The sequence below is a fragment of the Callithrix jacchus genome, chromosome 4 (genome assembly GCF_049354715.1).
Source record: "Callithrix jacchus isolate 240 chromosome 4, calJac240_pri, whole genome shotgun sequence".
NCBI classification, from domain to species: Eukaryota; Metazoa; Chordata; class Mammalia; order Primates; family Cebidae; genus Callithrix; species Callithrix jacchus.
The window spans coordinates 152275617-152293496 of NC_133505.1; the positions used below are offsets into that span (position 1 = coordinate 152275617).

A 17880-nucleotide genomic window follows, 5' to 3' on the forward strand; every position below is an offset into this window, starting at 1 on the left:
TGTTTAATAAATTTTTATTACATTGCCAACTGAAGTTATTATAATAATGTAATTTTGGCATAAGTTTTGATTATATTGTATTTCATATTATATTTTATTTCATGTTGATAGATACAAATGGATATGTAACAAATATATAAAATATAATCCTAATAGCAAAATAACCACTATGTAACCACATTCAAATTAAGAATAACGGTGTTTTGGTCCATATGCAGAAGAATAAAACTAGACTTTTATCTCTCACCATATACGAAAATCAAATCAAAAAAGATTGAAGACAAATATGAGACTTCAAACTATGAAACTGCTAAAATTAAACATTGGTGAAACTCCTCAGGACTTTGGACTGGGCAAAGATTTCTTGAGTAATACCCCATCACAAGCACAGGAAACTAAAGCAAAAAAAGGGACATTGAATTTGCACCAAAAAGGAAACAATCAACAAAGTGAAGGAACACTCCACAGAATGGCAGAAAATACTTGCAAACTATCCATCTGACAACAGATTAATAACCAGAATATATAAGGAGGTCAAATAATTGTATAGAAAATAATCTAATAATGTGATTTTAAAATGGGCAAAAGATCTTAATAGACATTTGTATTAGTCCATTTTCATACTGCTATAAAGAACTGCTTGAGACTGGGTAATTTATAAAGTAAAGAGGTTTAGTTGACTGACAGTTCCACGTGGCTGGGGAAGCCTCAGGAAACTTATAATTAGGGCACAAGGCAAAGGGGAAGCAAGGCACCCTCTTTACAAGGCAGCAGGAAGGAGAAGTGAACACAGGAGGAACTATCAAACACTTATAAAACCATCAGATCTCATGAGAACTCACAATCACAAAAACACCATGAGGGAAACCACCCCCATGATTCAGTTACCTCCACCTGGTCTCTCCCTTGACATGTGGGGATTATGGAGATTACAATTCAAGATGAGATTTGGGGGTAAGGATACAGCTAAACCATACCAAAATTTCTCAAAAGAAGACAAATGGAAAATAGTCATATAAAAATGTGCTCAGTGTCACTGATAATCAGAAAAGGTTAAATAAAAACTACAATTATATATCATCTCACTCCAGTTAACATGGCTTATATTCAAAAGATAGGCAGTAACAAATACTGGAAAAGATGTGGAAAAAGGGAACTCTCATATACTCTTGGTGGGAATGTAATTAGTATAATCACTATAAAGAACAGTTTGGAGATTCTTCAGAAAACTAAAAGTAGAGTCATACAATCCAGGAATCCCACTCCTATGTATATACCCCCAAAAAACAAATCAGTATATTGAAGAGAGGTGTTCACTCCCATGTTTATTTCAGCACTATTCACAATAACCAAGATTTTGAAGCAACCTAAGTATCCACCAACAGGTCAATGGATAAAGAAAATATTGTATTTAATACAATGAAGTACTATTCAGCCATAAAGAAGAATGAGATTCTGTCATTTGCAGCAGCATGGATGGAACTGGAGATCATTATGTTATGTGAAATAAGCCAGGCACAGAAAGAGAAACTTTGCATGTTCTCATGAATTTGTGAAAACAAAACATTAAAACAATTGACCTCATGAAGAAAGAGCGTAGAATTATGATACCCAGAGGCTGGAAAGGGTAGTGGTAGGGATAGGGGGAATGGGGATGGTTAATGGGTACAAAAATTAGCTAAATATAATATATAATATTTGATAAAATAACAAAGTGACTATGGTCAACAATAATTTATTTTATATTTTAAAATAAAAGAGCATATTGGAATATTTGTTACATCATAAAATAATATATGTTTGAGGTGATGGATACTCAATTTTTCCTGATGTGATTACTATACATTGTACTTCTATATCAAAATATTTTAATGTACTCCATAAGTATATACACCTACTATGTGCTCATAAAAATTTTAAATTAAAATTTCTTGGCATTCTGCCAACATGGCCAAATAGGAACAGCTCCAGAACACAGTTCCCAGTGAGAAAGATGCAGAAGGTGAGTGATCTCTACATTTCCAACCAAGGTACCAGAGGTTCATTTCAATGGGACTGCTTGGACAGTGGGTATAGCCCAAGGAGGGCAAACTGAGGCAGGCAGGGCACTGCCTCATCTGGGAAGTGCAACTAACTGGAGGATTGGAGACATCCCCCCTGCTCCAGCACCCCATTTCAGATACTGTGCTTCTCCCATGGCCTCTGCAACCCACAGACCAGAAGATCCCTGCTGGGCTGAAAAGCACCAGGAGTTACCAGCACAGATCTGAGTGGCAGCTTTGCTGGCACCTTGGGTTGTTGGCACAGATCTGGGCAGATGTTTTGACTAGCACTGAGAGCACTTGCAGGACGGAGCTACCCACTCCCCAGAAAGAGGGGTGGCTGAAAGCAGGGAGACAGGTGATACAGCTGGCCATGTACCACCCCCACAAAGATGAGCAAACTGAGGCCTTCTCTCTTGAGAGTTTCACAGCCAGCATCTCAGATCGAGCTCGATGCAGGATGATCAAGCTCGGTGAAGGGAAGGGTGTCCACCATTGCTAAGGTGAGTCTAAACCTATCTGCGTAAACAAAACCCAGAGGAAGCTTACACAGCAGCTGAACTGAGTTCATGATAGCGCAGCCACGCCTCTACAGGCAGACAAGGTACAGACTGCCTCCTCAAGTGGATCCCTGAACCCTTTATAACCAAAAAGATGCCTCATAAAGGAGAGCTCTGACTGACACCAGGGGGTACCCTTCTGGGATGAAGCTACTAGAGGAAAGATCAGGCAGCAATCCCTGCTGTTCTGCAACCCCCACAGGTGATTCCCAAGCAAGCAAGGTCTGGAGTGGACCTCTAGCAGTCCTACAGTACAGAAACCTATTAGAAGGAAAACTAAAAAACAAAAAGAAATAGCTTCAACATCAACAGAAAGGATGTCAACTCAGAGAACCCATCCAAAATCACCAGCTTCAAAGACCAAAGGTAGATAAATCAACAAAGATGGGAAGAAACAAGTGCAAAAAGGATGAAACCATCAAAGACCAGAATACCTCTCCTCCTCCAAGGGATCACAACTCTTCAGCAGGAAGAGAACAAAACAGAATGGAGAATGAGTTTGATGAATTGACAGAAGCAATCTTCAGATGGTGGGTAATAATAGACTTCTCTAAGCTAAAGGAACATGTTCTAACCCAATGCAAAGAAATTAAAAACCTTGATAAAAAGTTAGATGAAATGCTAACCAGAATAACCAGCTTAGAGAAGCACATGAATGACCTGATGGAGCTGAAAAACACAGCACGAGAACTTCATGAAGCATATGCAAGCTTCAGTAGCCAAATCAATCAAGAAGAAGAAGAAAAAAAAATATCAGAGATTAAAGATCACCTCAATGAAATAAAATGAGAAGGCAAGATTAGAGAAAAAATTGTGAAAAGAAATGAACAAAGCCTCCAAGAAATATAGGATTATGTGAAAAGACCTAATCTACAGTTGATCGATGTACCTGAATGTGATGGAAAGAATGAATCCAAACTGGAAAACACTCTTCAGGATATTATCCAGGAGAACTTTCCCAACCTTTCAAGATAGGCCAACATTCAAATACAGGAAATGCAGAGAACACCACAAAGATATTCCTCAAGAAGAGCAACCCCAAGACACATAATCACCAGATTCATCAGGGTTGCAATGAAGGAAAAAATGCTAAGGGCAGACAGAGAGAAAGGTCGGGTCACCCACAAAGGGAAGCCCATCAGACTCACAATGGATCTCTTGACAGAAACCCAGAAGAGAGTGGGGGCCAATATTCAACATTCTTAAACAAAAGAACTATCAACTCAGAATTTCACATCCAGCCAAACTAAGCTTCGTAAGTGAAAGAGAAATAAAATCCTTTACAAACAAGCAACTGCTGAGAGATTTTGTCACCATCAGACCTCCCTTACAAGAGTTTCTGAAGGAAGTACGAAACATGGAATGAAACAACCAGTACCAGCCACTGCAAAAATGTACCAAATGGTAACAAACAACCATGCAATGAAGAAACAGGTCAAACAACCAGCCAGTAACAAAATGGTGGGATCAAACTCACACATAACAATATTAACATTAAATGTAAATGGCCTAAGTGCCCCAATCAAAAGACACAGACTGGCAAATTTGATAAAAAATCAAGACCCATCAGTGTGCTCTATTCAGGAGACCCATCTCACATGCAAAGACACACATAGACTCAAAATAAAGGGATGGAGGAAGATTAATCAAGCAAATGGAAACAAAAAGAAAAAAGCAGCAGTTGCAATCCTAGTCTCTGAACAGACTTTAAACCAACAAAGATCAACAGAGACAAAGAAGGGCATTACATAATGGTAAAAGGATAAATGTAACAAGAAGAGCTAACTATCATAAATATATATGCACCCAATATGGGAGCACTGAGAAACATAAAGCAAGTTCTTAATGACCTACAAAAAGACTTAAGCTTCCACACAATAATAGTGGGAGACATTAACACTCCTCTGACAATATTAGACAGATCAATGAGACAGAAAATCAACAAAGATATCCAGGACATGAACTCAGATCTGGACCAAGCAAACCTAATAGACAACTACAGAACACCCCAAATCCATAGAATATACATTCTTCTCAGCACCACATTGCACTGAATCTAAAATTGACCACATAATTGGAAGTAAATCACTCCTCAGCAAATGCAAAAGAATGGAAATCATAACATACAGTCTCTCAGACCACAGTCCAATCAAACTAGAACTCAGGATAAAGAAACTCACTCAAAACTGCACAACTACATGGAAACTGAACAACTTGCTTCTGAATGACTACTGGATAAAAAATGAAATAAGGCAGACATAAAGATGTTTTTTGATATCAATGAGAATGAAGACACAACGTAACAAAATCTCTGGGACTCATTTAAAGCAATGTCTAGAGGGAAAGTTACAGCAATAAATGCCCACAGCAATAAATGCCCACATTAGAAGTGAGGAAAGATCTAAAAACATCCTATCATCAAAATTGAAAGAGCTAGAGGAACAAGATTTTTAAAAAATTAAAAGCAAGCAGAAGACAAGAAATAACTAAGATCAGAGCAGAACTGAAGGAGATAGAGACACAAAAAAAAAAAACCTTCAAAAAAAATCAATACATCCAGGAGCTGGTTTTTGGAAAAGATTAACAAAATAGACAGACTGCAAGCCAGACTAATAAAAAAGAAAAGACAAAAGAATCAAACAGATGCAATAAAAAATGATAAAGGAGATATCACTACCAATTCCACAGAAATATAAACTACCATCAGAGATTACTACCAACAACTCTATGCACATTAACAAGTAAATCTAGAAGAAATGGATAAATTCCTGGACACTTACACCCTCCCAAGACTAAACCAGGAAGAGGTTGAATCCCTGAATAGACTAATAACAAGGTCTGAAGTTCAGGCAGCAATTATTAGCCTATCAACCCAAAAAAAGGACCAACCCATCCAGACAGGTTCACAACCAAATTCTACAAGACATACAAAGAGGAGCTTGTACCATTCCTTCTGAAGCTATTCCAAACAATACAAAAAGAGGGAATACTCCCTAACTCATTTCATGAGACCAATATCATCCTGATACCAAAACCTGGCAGAGACACAACTAAAAAGAAAATTTCAGGTGAATATCCATCATGAACATTAATGCAAAAATCTCCAATAAAATACTGGCAAAGCAAATGCAACAGCATATCAAAAAATGATATCCATCACCATCAAGTAGGCTTCATCCCAGGAATGCAAGGCTGGTTCAACATACACAAATCTATAAAGCAATCCATCATATAAACAAAACCAAAGATAAAAACCAAATGATCATCTCAACAGATGCAGAGAAGGCCTTTGAGAAAATTCAATGGCACTTTATGCTAAAATCCCACAATAAACTAGGTATCAATGGAACATATCTCAAAATAATAAAAGCTATTTATGACAAACTCACAGCCAATACCATACTGAATGGGCAAAAACTGTAAGCATTTTCTTTGAAAACTGGCACTAGACAAGGATGTGCTCTCTCACTGTTACTATTCAATATAGTATTGGAAGTTCTAGCCAGAGCAATCAGGAAAGAAAAAGAAATAAAGGGTATCCAATTAGGAAAAGAGGAACTCAAATTGTCTCTATTTGCAGATGACATAATTGTATATTTAGAAGACCTCATCATCTCAGCCCAAAATCTCCTTAAGGTGATAAGAAACTTCAGCAAATTCTCAGGATACAAAATCAATGTGAAAAAATCACAACATTCCTATACACCAATAACAGACAAACAGAGCCAAAGCATGAGTGAACTCCCATTTACAATTACTACAAAGATAAAATAATACCTAGGAATATAACTAAAAAAGGATGTGAATGACCTTTCAAGGAGAACTACAAATAAATGCTCAAGGAAATAAGAGAGGACACAAACAGATTGAAAAACACTCCATGCTCCTGGTTAGGAAGAATTAATATCATGCAAATGGCCATACTGCCCAAAATAATTTATAAATTGAATGCTATCCCCATCAAGCTACCATTGACCTTCTTCACAGAACTGGAAACAAAAACCACTTTAAACTTCATATGAAACCAAAAGAGAGCCCACATAGCCAAGGCAATCCTAAGCAAAAAAGGTTTAAAGCTGGAGACAACACACTACCTGACTTCAATCTATACTTCAAGGCTACAGTAAGCAATACAGCATGGTACTAGTTCCAAAACAGAGATATAGACAAATGGAACAGAACAGAGGCCTTGGAAGAAACACCACACATCTACAACCATCTGATCTTTGACAAATCTGACAAAAACAAGCAATGGGGAAAGGAATCCCTGTTTAATAAATGGTGTTGGGGAAACTGGGTAGCCGTGTACAGAAAGTTGAAACTTTACACTAAAATTAACTCCAGATGGATCAAAGATTTAAACATAAGGCCTAACACCATAAAAACCCTAGAAGAAAACCTAGGCAAAACCATTCAGGACATAGGCATAGGCAAGGACTTCATGACTAAAGCACCAAAACCAATGGCAACAAAAGCCAAAATAGACAAATGGGATCTAGTTAAACTTAAGCATTTCTGCACAGCAAAAGAAACAATCATCAGAGTGAACTGGTAACCAACAGAATGGAAAAAATTTTTTGCAGTCTACCCATCTGACAAAGGGCTAATATCCAGAATCTACAAAGAGCTAAAGCAAATTTACAAAAAACGAACAAACAAACACATTCAAAAGTGAGTGAAGGAGATGAACAGACACTTTTCAAAAGAAGACATTTATGAGGCCAACAAACATGAAAAAATGCTCATCATCACTGGTCATTAGAGAAATGCAAATCAAAACCACACTGAGATATCATCTCATGCCAGTTAGAATGGCAATCATTAAAAAATCTGGAGACAACAGATGCTGGAGAGGATGTGGAGAAATAGGAACACTTCTACACTGTTGGTGGGAGTGTAAATTAGTTCAACCATTGTGGAAGACAGTGTGGCGATTCCTCAAGGATCTAGAAATAGAAATTCCATTTGACCTAGCAATCCTATTACTGGATATATACCCAAAGGATTATGAATCTTTCTCTTATAAAGACATCACATGTATGTTCATTGTGGTATTGCTTACAATAGCAAAGACCTGGAATGAACACAAATACCCATCAATGATATACTGGACAAAGGAAATGTGACACGTATACTCCATGGAAAACTATGCAGCCGTAAAACCAATGAGTTTGTGTCCTTTGTAGGCACATGGATGAATCTGGAAACCATCATTCTCAGCAAACTGATATAAGAACAGAAAACCAAACACTGCATGTTCTCACTCATAGGTTGGTTTTTAACAATGAGAACACATGGGCACAGGGAAAGAAATGTCACATACTGGGGCCTGTTGGGAGTAGTGGAGCTAGGGGAGGGACAGCAGGGGGTGGGAAGGTTGGGGAGAGATAACATTGGGAGAAATGCCTGATGTAATGACTGGGGGATGGAGACAGCAAATCACCATGGCATGTGTGCACCTATGCAACAATCCTGCAAGATCTACACATGTACCCCAGAATTTAAACACAATTAAAAAAACTTCTTTAAAACAATATCTATATTTTGAGATTTATACAAATGAATTCATGATGTATGTAGTCTAAAACATTTTGACATTCTAGTATTATGTAAGTAAGAGTCATCTTTGTTGTTGCAAATCATTATAGTTCATTTACATGCACTGCTTTTTAATATTTCATTTAAATATTCAACAATTTATTTTTATATTTGCCACTTTAAAAACACTTTTGACTGTTTCCAGTTTTCTGCAATGTTAATAATAATGCTATTGAAATAATTGTACATGTATTCTTGCATGTGTGTAAGATTTTCTCTAGGACATTCCTTAGAAGTGCAATTTCTAGTGCAAAAAGATTTTGAATATGTAAGTTTTATAATGCTTACTATAGATATATTGGGGATACACTTTATGCAGAAAAGGAAGTTCTCTTTTATTCCTAATTTGTTAATAGTCTAGCATGAGTAGTTGTTGAATTTAATAAATGCTTTATCTACATTGAATGAAATAATACTATATAATAAACCACCCAAAACCTCAATGTCTTAAAGCAGTGATTATTTCTACTCTTTCATATATATGTAGGTAGACTGTGGTTAGCTGTTCTAGGCTGGGATCAGATGTAGTTGATCCATGTTACAGGTAGTGTGGTCTGTTCCACGCAGCTCTCATCCTCCCTGAAGTAGCAGGCTACATGGTAAAAATTTATTTTGTGGCAATGGCAGAAACACAACAGCCTTTTTGGGCATCAAAGTCATCGACCTTATAGACAGAACATGTAATCATAATGTTGAGTGGTAAGATAACTCAGCTACAAAACTGTCAAGGTATATTATTTTCTTTGTAGAAAAAATTTTTAAACTATTGATTGATTCAATATATTTAATGATTGTAGGAGAATTTAGGCACTTTTTCCTGAGTCAGTTTTTGGAATTTGTTCATTTTTTGAATTAGTTGTTTTGGAATTATTATTGTTATTTGTTCATTTTTGGAATTCCATTTTTGGAATTTGTTCATTTTATACATTTTCAAAGTCATTGGCCTCAGTTGGGAGGTGGAGTAAAATGGTGGAATAGAAAGCTCCACCTAACCTCCCCACCACTGAATTTCCCACAAGGACACCAAGTTAACAACTATCTACACAGAAAAAACATGGTCACGAGAATGGAAAGTCAGATGAGCACGTATATACCTGTTTTAATTTTATGTCCCTGAAAGAAGCCCTGAAGAGATAAAAACAACAGTTCTGAATTGCCAGCACCACTCTCTCCCCACTCCAGGCAGCTGCAGCATGGTGTGGAGAGCATCTATGGGCACTGGGGGAGGACACAGCAACTCTGAGGCACTGAACTCAGTGCTGATCTGTTAGAGCAGACAGGAAAACCAGACAAAGTCAGCCAATGACAACCCATAGAAGGAGAATTTAAATCAGCCCTAGTCAGAAGAGAATCATTTATTTCAGCAGTCCAAATTTGAGTGCCTATAAACCTCACTTTGTAGGGCCAAAGTGTTCTCAGTTTCTAAGAAAACTTGAAAGTCAGTCTAGGCCAGAAGGACTGCAACTCATACATAAGTCCTAAGGCTAAACTAGATTCCAAAACAGTAGACTGGGGAGGCATATGACCTACTGAGACACCAGCTGAGGTGACTATAGGAGTGCTGGCAATGCTGGCATCATGCCTCTCCTAACCTCAAGCTGTACGGCTCCATTTTCTGCTTTAAGAGATCCCTTCCTTCTGCTTGAGGAGAGAAGGAACTAGTGGAGGGGACTTTGTCTTGTATCTTAGATAATAGCTCAACCACAGCAGGATAGGGCATCAGTTAGAGTCATGAGGCCCCTATTTTAGACCCTAGCTCACAGATACATTTCTAGACATACCTTGGGCCAGAAGGGAACCTGATGCCTTGAAGGAAAAGACCCAGTCCTGCCAGCATTCACCACCTACTAACTGAAGGACCCCTGGGCCCTGAGTAACCAGCAATGATACCTGGGTGCTACATCGAGGGCCTTGGTGAGCCTCTGAGCCTTGCTGGATTCAGGTGAGATGCAGCAAATTATTAGCTGTGGTGGCTATGGGGCAAAACTCTTCTCTGAGAAAAGCAGAGGGAAAAGCAAAGGGGACTTTGTCTTGCCCCTTATATACCATCATAGCCAAAGTGGGGTGGGGTACAAAATAGGCTCCTGGGGTCCATGATTCCAAGACTTGACTCTTGGACAGTATTTCTGGAGCTGCCCTAAGACAGAGGGGAGACTACTGCCCTGAAGGGTGAGTTCTGGGCCAGGCAGGATTCATGACAAACTAACTTAAGAGAGCATGGGCCTTAAGGGAACATCGGAGGAAGTCTGGCAGTACTCCTCATGGCCTGGGGTGGTGATGCCTATGGGATTAGGCTCCCCTTCCTTTGGAAAGGGGAAGGAAAAGTGGGAAGAATTATATCTTGTGTTTTGGGTACCAGCTGAGCCACAGTACAAAAGAATATCAGTTAGACTTCTACCTAATCTTGTCCAAGATCTTCAAGGTAATACCTCTACGAGTCTGCAAGAACCACAGTGTTACCAGGTTTGGGGTGCTCCTTAAAGCACAAACTGCTTAGATCATAACACTCAAGTTATTTTAAATATGTGGAAAGTCTTTCCAAAAAGGATAACTACAAATAAGCCCAGACAGTGAAGAGTATAATAAATACCTAACTCTTCAAAGCCCAGATACTGAAGAACATGTAGTAGCATCAACACTATCCAGGAAATCATGACCCTACAAAATGAATGAACCAAATAAGGCACCAGTAAGCAATCCTGGAAAAACAGAGACATGTCCCCTTTTAAACAGAGGATTCAAAATAACTGTCAAACTAAAAGATATTCAAGATAATGCAGAGAAAGAATTCAGGATTCTATCAGATAAATTCAACAAAGAGATTAAACTAATGAAAAAGAATCAGGCAGAAATTCTGGAACTAAAAAATGCAATTGGCATACTGAAGTGTACATCAGAGTACTTTAACAGCATAATCAATCAAGCAGAAGAAAAAAATAGTGAGCTTGAAGACAGGCTATTTGAAAATATACAGAGAAGATGAAAGAAAAAAAGAATAAAAACAATGAAGCATGTCTACAGGATCTAGAAAATAACCTCAGAAAGGCAAGTATAAGAGTTAATGGCCACATAGAGGGGATAGAGAAAAATATAGGGGTAGAAAGTTTACTAAAAGGGATAATAACAGAGAGGTTCCCAAACTGAGAGAAAGATATTAATACTCAAGTATGAGAAGGTTATAGAACATGATGCAGATTTAATCCAAAGATGACTACCTCAAGGCATTTAATAGTCAGAACTCCCAAAAGCTGAGGATAAAGAAAGAATTCTAAAAGCAGCAAGAAAAAAGAAACAAATAATATACAATCGAGCTCTACTACGTCTGGCAGCAGACTTTTCAGTGGAAACCTTATGGGCAAGAAGAGAGTAGCATGGCATATTTAAAATGCTGAAGGAAAAGAGATTTCACCTAGAATAATATAACTAGTGAAAATATTCTTCAAACATGAAGGAGAAATAATGACTTTCCCAGACAAACAAAAACTGAAGAATTTCATCAATACCAGACCTGTCCTATAAGAAATGCTAAATAAAATACTTCAATTAAAAAGAAAATGTCATTAATAAGCAATAAATAATCATCTGAAGGTACAAAACTTACTGGTAGCAGTAAGTACACAGAAAAAAACAAAATATTAAAACACTGTAACTGTGATGTGTAAACTACTCTTATCTGAAGTAGAGAGACTGAATGGTGAATGAATAAAAAATCATAATTGCAACAACTTTTCAACATATAGTCAGTACAATATGATATAAATAGAAACAACAAAAAAGTTAAAAAGTAGTGGGAATGGGCCAGGCCTGGTGCCTCATACCTGTAATCCTAGCACTTTGGGAGGCCAAGATGGGTGGATCATCTGAGGTCAGGAGTTTGAAACCAGCCTGGCCAATGTGGTGAAACCCCATCTCTACTACAAAAATTAGCCAGGCATGGTGGTGGATGCCTGTAACCACAGCTATTCAGAGGAGGCTGAGGCAGAAGAATCACATGAACCCAGGAAGCATAAGTTGCAGTGAGCCAAGATTGCACCATTGCACTCCAGCCTGGGTGACAGAGTGGACTCCATTTCAAAATAAATAAATAAATAAAGACTTAAACATAAGAACTAAAAAACCATAAAATTCCTTAAAAAAAACCTAGGCAATACCATTCAGGACATAAGCATGGGCAAAGATTCCACGACTAAAACACCAAAAGCAATGGCAACAAAAGCCAAAATTCACAAATGGGATCTAATTAACCTAAATAGCTTCTTTGCAACAAAATAAATTATCATCAGAGTGAGCCGGCAAACTACAGAATGGGAGAAAATTTTTACAATCTATCCATCTGACAAAGGTCTAATATCCAGAATCTACAAAGAACTTGAACAACTTTACAAGAAAAAAAACAAACAACCCATCAAAAATGGGTGAAGGATATGAACAGACACTTCTCAAAAGAAGACATTTATGCAGCTAACAAACATATGAAGAAAAGCTCATTATATTACTGGTCATTAGAGAAATGCAAATCAAAACCACCATGAGATACCATCTTATGCCAGTTAGAATGGCAATCATTAAAAAGTCAGGAAACAACAGATGCTGGAGAGACTGTGGAAAAATAGGAATGCTTTTACACAGTTGGTGGGAGTGTAAATAAGTTCAATCATTGTCGAAGACAGTGTGGTGATTCCTCAAGGACCTAGAACAAGAAATACCATTTGACCCATCAATCTCATTGCTGGGTATATACCCAAAAGATTATAAATCATTCTACTATAAAGACCTGTGCACACATATGTTTATTGTAGCACTGTTTGCAATAGCAATATTGGAACCAACCCAAATGCCCATCAATAATAGACTGGAAAAAGAAAATGTGGTACATATACACCATGGAAGACTACACAGTCATAAAAAAGGATGAATTCATGTCCTTTGCAGGGATATGGATTAAACTGGAAACCATTATTTTCAGCAAACTAACATAGGAACAAAAAAACCAAACACCACATGTTCTCACTCATAAGTAGGAGTTGAACAATGAAAACATATGGACACAGGGAGGGGATCTTCACACACCATAGGCTGTCAGGGGATGGGGGGCTATGGGAGGATTAGCATTAGGAGAAATACCTAATGTAGATGACAGGTTGATGGGTGCAGAGAACCACCATGGCACTTGTATAACTATGTAACAAACTTGCACATTCTGCACATGTATCCCAGAACTTAAAGTATATATTAAAAACATGTTTTTAAGTAGTGGAGATGAAGTTGTGGTGATCATTTATTAGTTTTCTTTCTGTTTGTTCATTTGTTTATGCAAATAGTGTTAAGTTCTTATCAGGTTAAAATAATAAGTTATAAGATGGCATTTGCAAGCCTCATGGTAACCTCAAACAAAAAAAACATACAATGAATACATAAAAAATAAAAAGCAAGAAACTAAATAATATCACTAGAGAAAATCGTCTTCACTAGAAGACAGAAATGAAAAAAGGAAAGAAGACCAGAAAACAAATAACAAAATAGCAGCAATTAGTCCTCACTTATCAATAACAACATTATGTTGTAAATAGTCATAATGTAAATTGACTAAACCCTTTAATCGAAAGACTCGACTGGCAAAATGGATGAAAAAACAAGACCTACTGATCTGTTGCCTGCAAGAAACATACTTTGCATATAAAGGCACATATAGGCTGAAAATAAAGGGGTGGAAAAATATATTCCATGCCAACTGAAACCAAAAAAATAACAGGATTTGCTATACTCATATCAGACAAAATAGATTTCAAGACAAAAACTTTAAGAAAGGACAAAAAAGTTCACTACATAAAATAAAGGGGTCAAGTCAGCAAGAGGATATAAAATTTTAATTATATATGCACTCAACATGGGAGCACCCAGGTATATTTTTTAAAAATTATTAAAGCTAAAGAGAGAGATAGGCCCCAATACAATAATAGCTGGGGACTTCAACATCCTACTTTTAGCACTGGACAGATCTTCAAGAGAGAAAGAAAATCAACAACAACCAAAAAAAAAAAAAAATCCAACTTAACGTGTACTATAGACTAAATGGATCTAAAAGTATTTACAGATCATTTCATCTGAGAGCTTAAGAATTCATATCCTTTTCCTTAGCACACACATGGATCATTCTCAAGAATAAAGCATATGTTAGATCACAAAAAAAGTCTGAAAATATTCTGAAAAAATTAAAATAGCATAAGGCATCTTCTCTGACCACAATGGAATGAAACTAGAAATTAATAAGAGGAATTTAGGCAATTACACAAATACACAACAATTAAATATTATGCCTCTGAATGACCAATGGGTAATTGAAGAAATTAAGAAGGAAATAGAAAAATGTCATGAAACAAATTCTAAGGAACACACAACATACTAAAAGCCTATGGGATACAGCAAAAGCCGTACTATCAGGAAAGTTTATAGCTATAAGTGACTACATCATAAAAGAAGAACTTGAAATAAACAATCTAATGATGTATATTAAAGAATTAGAAAACCAAGGGCAAACCAAATCCAAAATTATTAGAAGAAAGGAAATAGTGAAAATCAGAGCAGAAATAAATGAAATTGAAATCAAAAACTACAAAACATCAGTGAAACAAAAAGTTGGTTTCTTGAAAACTTAAACAACATGGACAAACTTTTAGCCATACTAAGAAAAGAAAAGAGAAGATTCAAGTAAATAAAATCAGAAATGAAAAAGGAGACATTACAACTGATAGTATTGAAATTCAAAGGATCATTAGTGGCTACTATGAACAGCTATATGCTGATAATTGGAAAATCTAGAAGAAATGGTCAAATTCCCAGATATATTCAACCTACCAAGATTAAACCAGGAAGAAATCTAAAACATGAACACACCAATAACAAGTAATGAGATCAAAGATATAATAAAAAGTCTTCCAGTAAAAGAAAGCCCAGGACCTGATGGCTTCACTGTTGAATTTTACCAAACATTTAAAGAAGAACTAATACCAATTTTACTCAAACTATTCCAAAAAATAGAGGAGGAGGGAATACTCTCAAACTCATTCTATGAGGCCAGTATTGCCCAGATACCAAAACCAGAAAAAAAAATACATAGAAAAACTACAGGCCATTATCTCTGATGGATATTAATGCAAAAGTCCTCAAAGAATACTAGCAAACCAATTCTAAATGAGGGATAAAAACCATATGACATTGCAATTAATGCTGGAAAAGCATTCAATAAAATTTAATATTGCTTCATGATAAAAACCATCAATGAACTGGGTATAGAACATAATAAAATCCATATATCACAGACCCACAGCTAGTATTATACTGAATAAGGAAAAACTGAAACCCTTTCCTTTAAGATCTGGAACACAACAAGGATGCCAACTGTCACCACTGTTACTCAACATATTACTGGAAGTTCTATCTAGAGCAATCAAAAGATAAAAGATCTAAAGAGCATTCAAATTGAACACGAAGAGCTCACCAATTGAGCTAACCGGCCACCCCATGAGCATTCAAATTGAAAGGAAGAAGTCAAATTATCCTTGTTTGCTGATGATGTAGCTTATATTTGGAAAAACCTAAAGACTCCTAAGAAAACTATTAGGACAGATAATCTAATAAGTAAAGTTGCAGGATACAAATCAACACACAAAAATTAGTAGCATTTCTACATGCCAACAATGAACAATGTGAGAAAGAAATCCAAAAAAGTAATCCCATTTACAATAGCCACTCATAAAATTAAATACCTAGGAATTAACTTAACCAAAGAAGTTAATTATCTCTATAATAAAATCTATAAAACCCTGATTACGGAAGTTGAAGAAGACACCAAAAAAATGGAAAAATATTCCATATTCATAGATTGGAAGAATCAATATTGTTAAAATGTCCATTCTATCCAAAGCAATCTACAGATTCAATGCAATGTTTGTCAAATTCCATTGACACTCTTCAAATAAATAGAAAAGAAAATGACAAAATGTATATGGAATCATGAAAGACCCAGAATAACCAAAGCTATCTTAAGCAAAAAAAACAAAACTGGAGGAATCACATTACCTGACTTCAAATTATACTACAGAGCTATAGTAATCAAAACAGCATATATTGGCCTAAAAACAGACACATAGACCAATGGAACAGAATACAGAGGCCAGAATCAAATCCACACACCTACAGTAAACTCATTTTTGTAAAAGGTGCCAAGAATATGTACTAGGAGAAAAGGTAGTCTCTTCAATAATTGCTGCTGGGAAAACTGGACATCCATATGTCAAAAGAAGAAAAAGAAAGAAAGAAACTAGACCACTATCTCTCACCATATACAATAATCAAACAAAAATGACTTAAAGACTTAAATCTAAGACCTCAAACTATGTAACTTCTACAAAAAAACTTTAGGGAAAATCTCCAGGACATTGTTCTGGACAAAGATTTCTTAAGCAATACCCCAAAAGCACAAGCCAAAATAAATATAGACAAATGGGGTCACATCATGTTCAAAAGCTTCTGCACAAAAAGAATGCAATTAACAAAGTGAAGAGACAACCCACAGAACGGGAGAAAATACTTACTATTTCTCTGACAAGGGATAATCACCAGAATATATAAGGAGCTCAAACAACTCTACAAGAAAAAAATGAATAATCCAATCCAAAAAAAGCATAAGATTTGAATAGATATATCCCAAAAGAAGACATACAAATAACAAACAGGCATATGAAAAGGTGCTCAACATCACTGATTATCAGGGAAATGAAAATCAAAGCTACAAGATATCATCTCAACCTAGTTAAAATGTCTTGTATCCAAAAGACAGGCAATAACATAATATCATATTTATTATAATAAATATTTACAATAATATAGTAATTATAATAAACATTGTTATATTAATTATTATAATAATATAATTATACATATTATTATAAATAATAAATGTGGAGAAAAGGGAGCCCTTGTACACTGTTGGTAGGAATGTAAGTTATTAAAACTTCTATAGAGAATAGTTAGGAGGTTCCTCAAACAACTAAAAATTGAACTACCCTCTGATCCATCTCACAGCTAAATACATACCCAAAGGAAAGAAAATCAGTATATCAAAGAGATATCAGCACTCCTATGTTTGTTGCAGCACTGTTTACAGTAACTAAGATTTGGAAGCAACCTAAGTATCTAACAACAGATGAATGGATAAAGAAAATGTGGTACATATCGACAATGGAGTATATATATGTACCACATTTGGTACATATAGTGTTAATATTCAGCCATAAAAAGAATGAGATCCAGTCATTTGCAACAACACGGATTGTACTGGAGATCATTATGTTAAGTGAAATAAGGCTGCCACAGGAAGACTAGCATCACATGCTCTCATGTATTTGTGGGATCTAAAAATCAAATCAATTGAACTCATGGACATAGAGAGTAGGAGGATGGATACTAGAGGCTAGGAAGGGTAGTTGAGGGTTGAGGTGGGAGATGGAGATGGTAAATGGGTACAAAAGTATAGAAAGAATGAATAAGACCTGCTATTTGGCAGCACAATCAGATGACTATAATCAATAATAACTTAATTGTATGTTTTAAAATTAACTTGAAAAGTGTAATTGAATTGTTTGTAACTCAAAGGAGTGCTACAGAGGATGATGTGCTCA

The 17880-nt window shown here is 36.2% G+C and overlaps 1 protein-coding gene and 1 pseudogene across 2 annotated transcripts in view; both read right to left on the bottom strand.

Moving 5' to 3' along the window:
- Nucleotides 1-17880, bottom strand: part of EPM2A (EPM2A glucan phosphatase, laforin) — a 340229-nt gene that overhangs the window by 99811 nt on the left and 222538 nt on the right. The window lies entirely within an intron of this gene.
- The window catches only part of LOC144582361 (zinc finger protein 131 pseudogene), a 42138-nt pseudogene continuing 24258 nt past the window's right edge, over nt 1-17880 (bottom strand). The window contains exon 1 of the transcript XR_013534939.1: nt 1-17880. This exon is cut by the window's right edge and continues 24258 nt beyond it. The product of XR_013534939.1 is annotated as a zinc finger protein 131 pseudogene (transcript).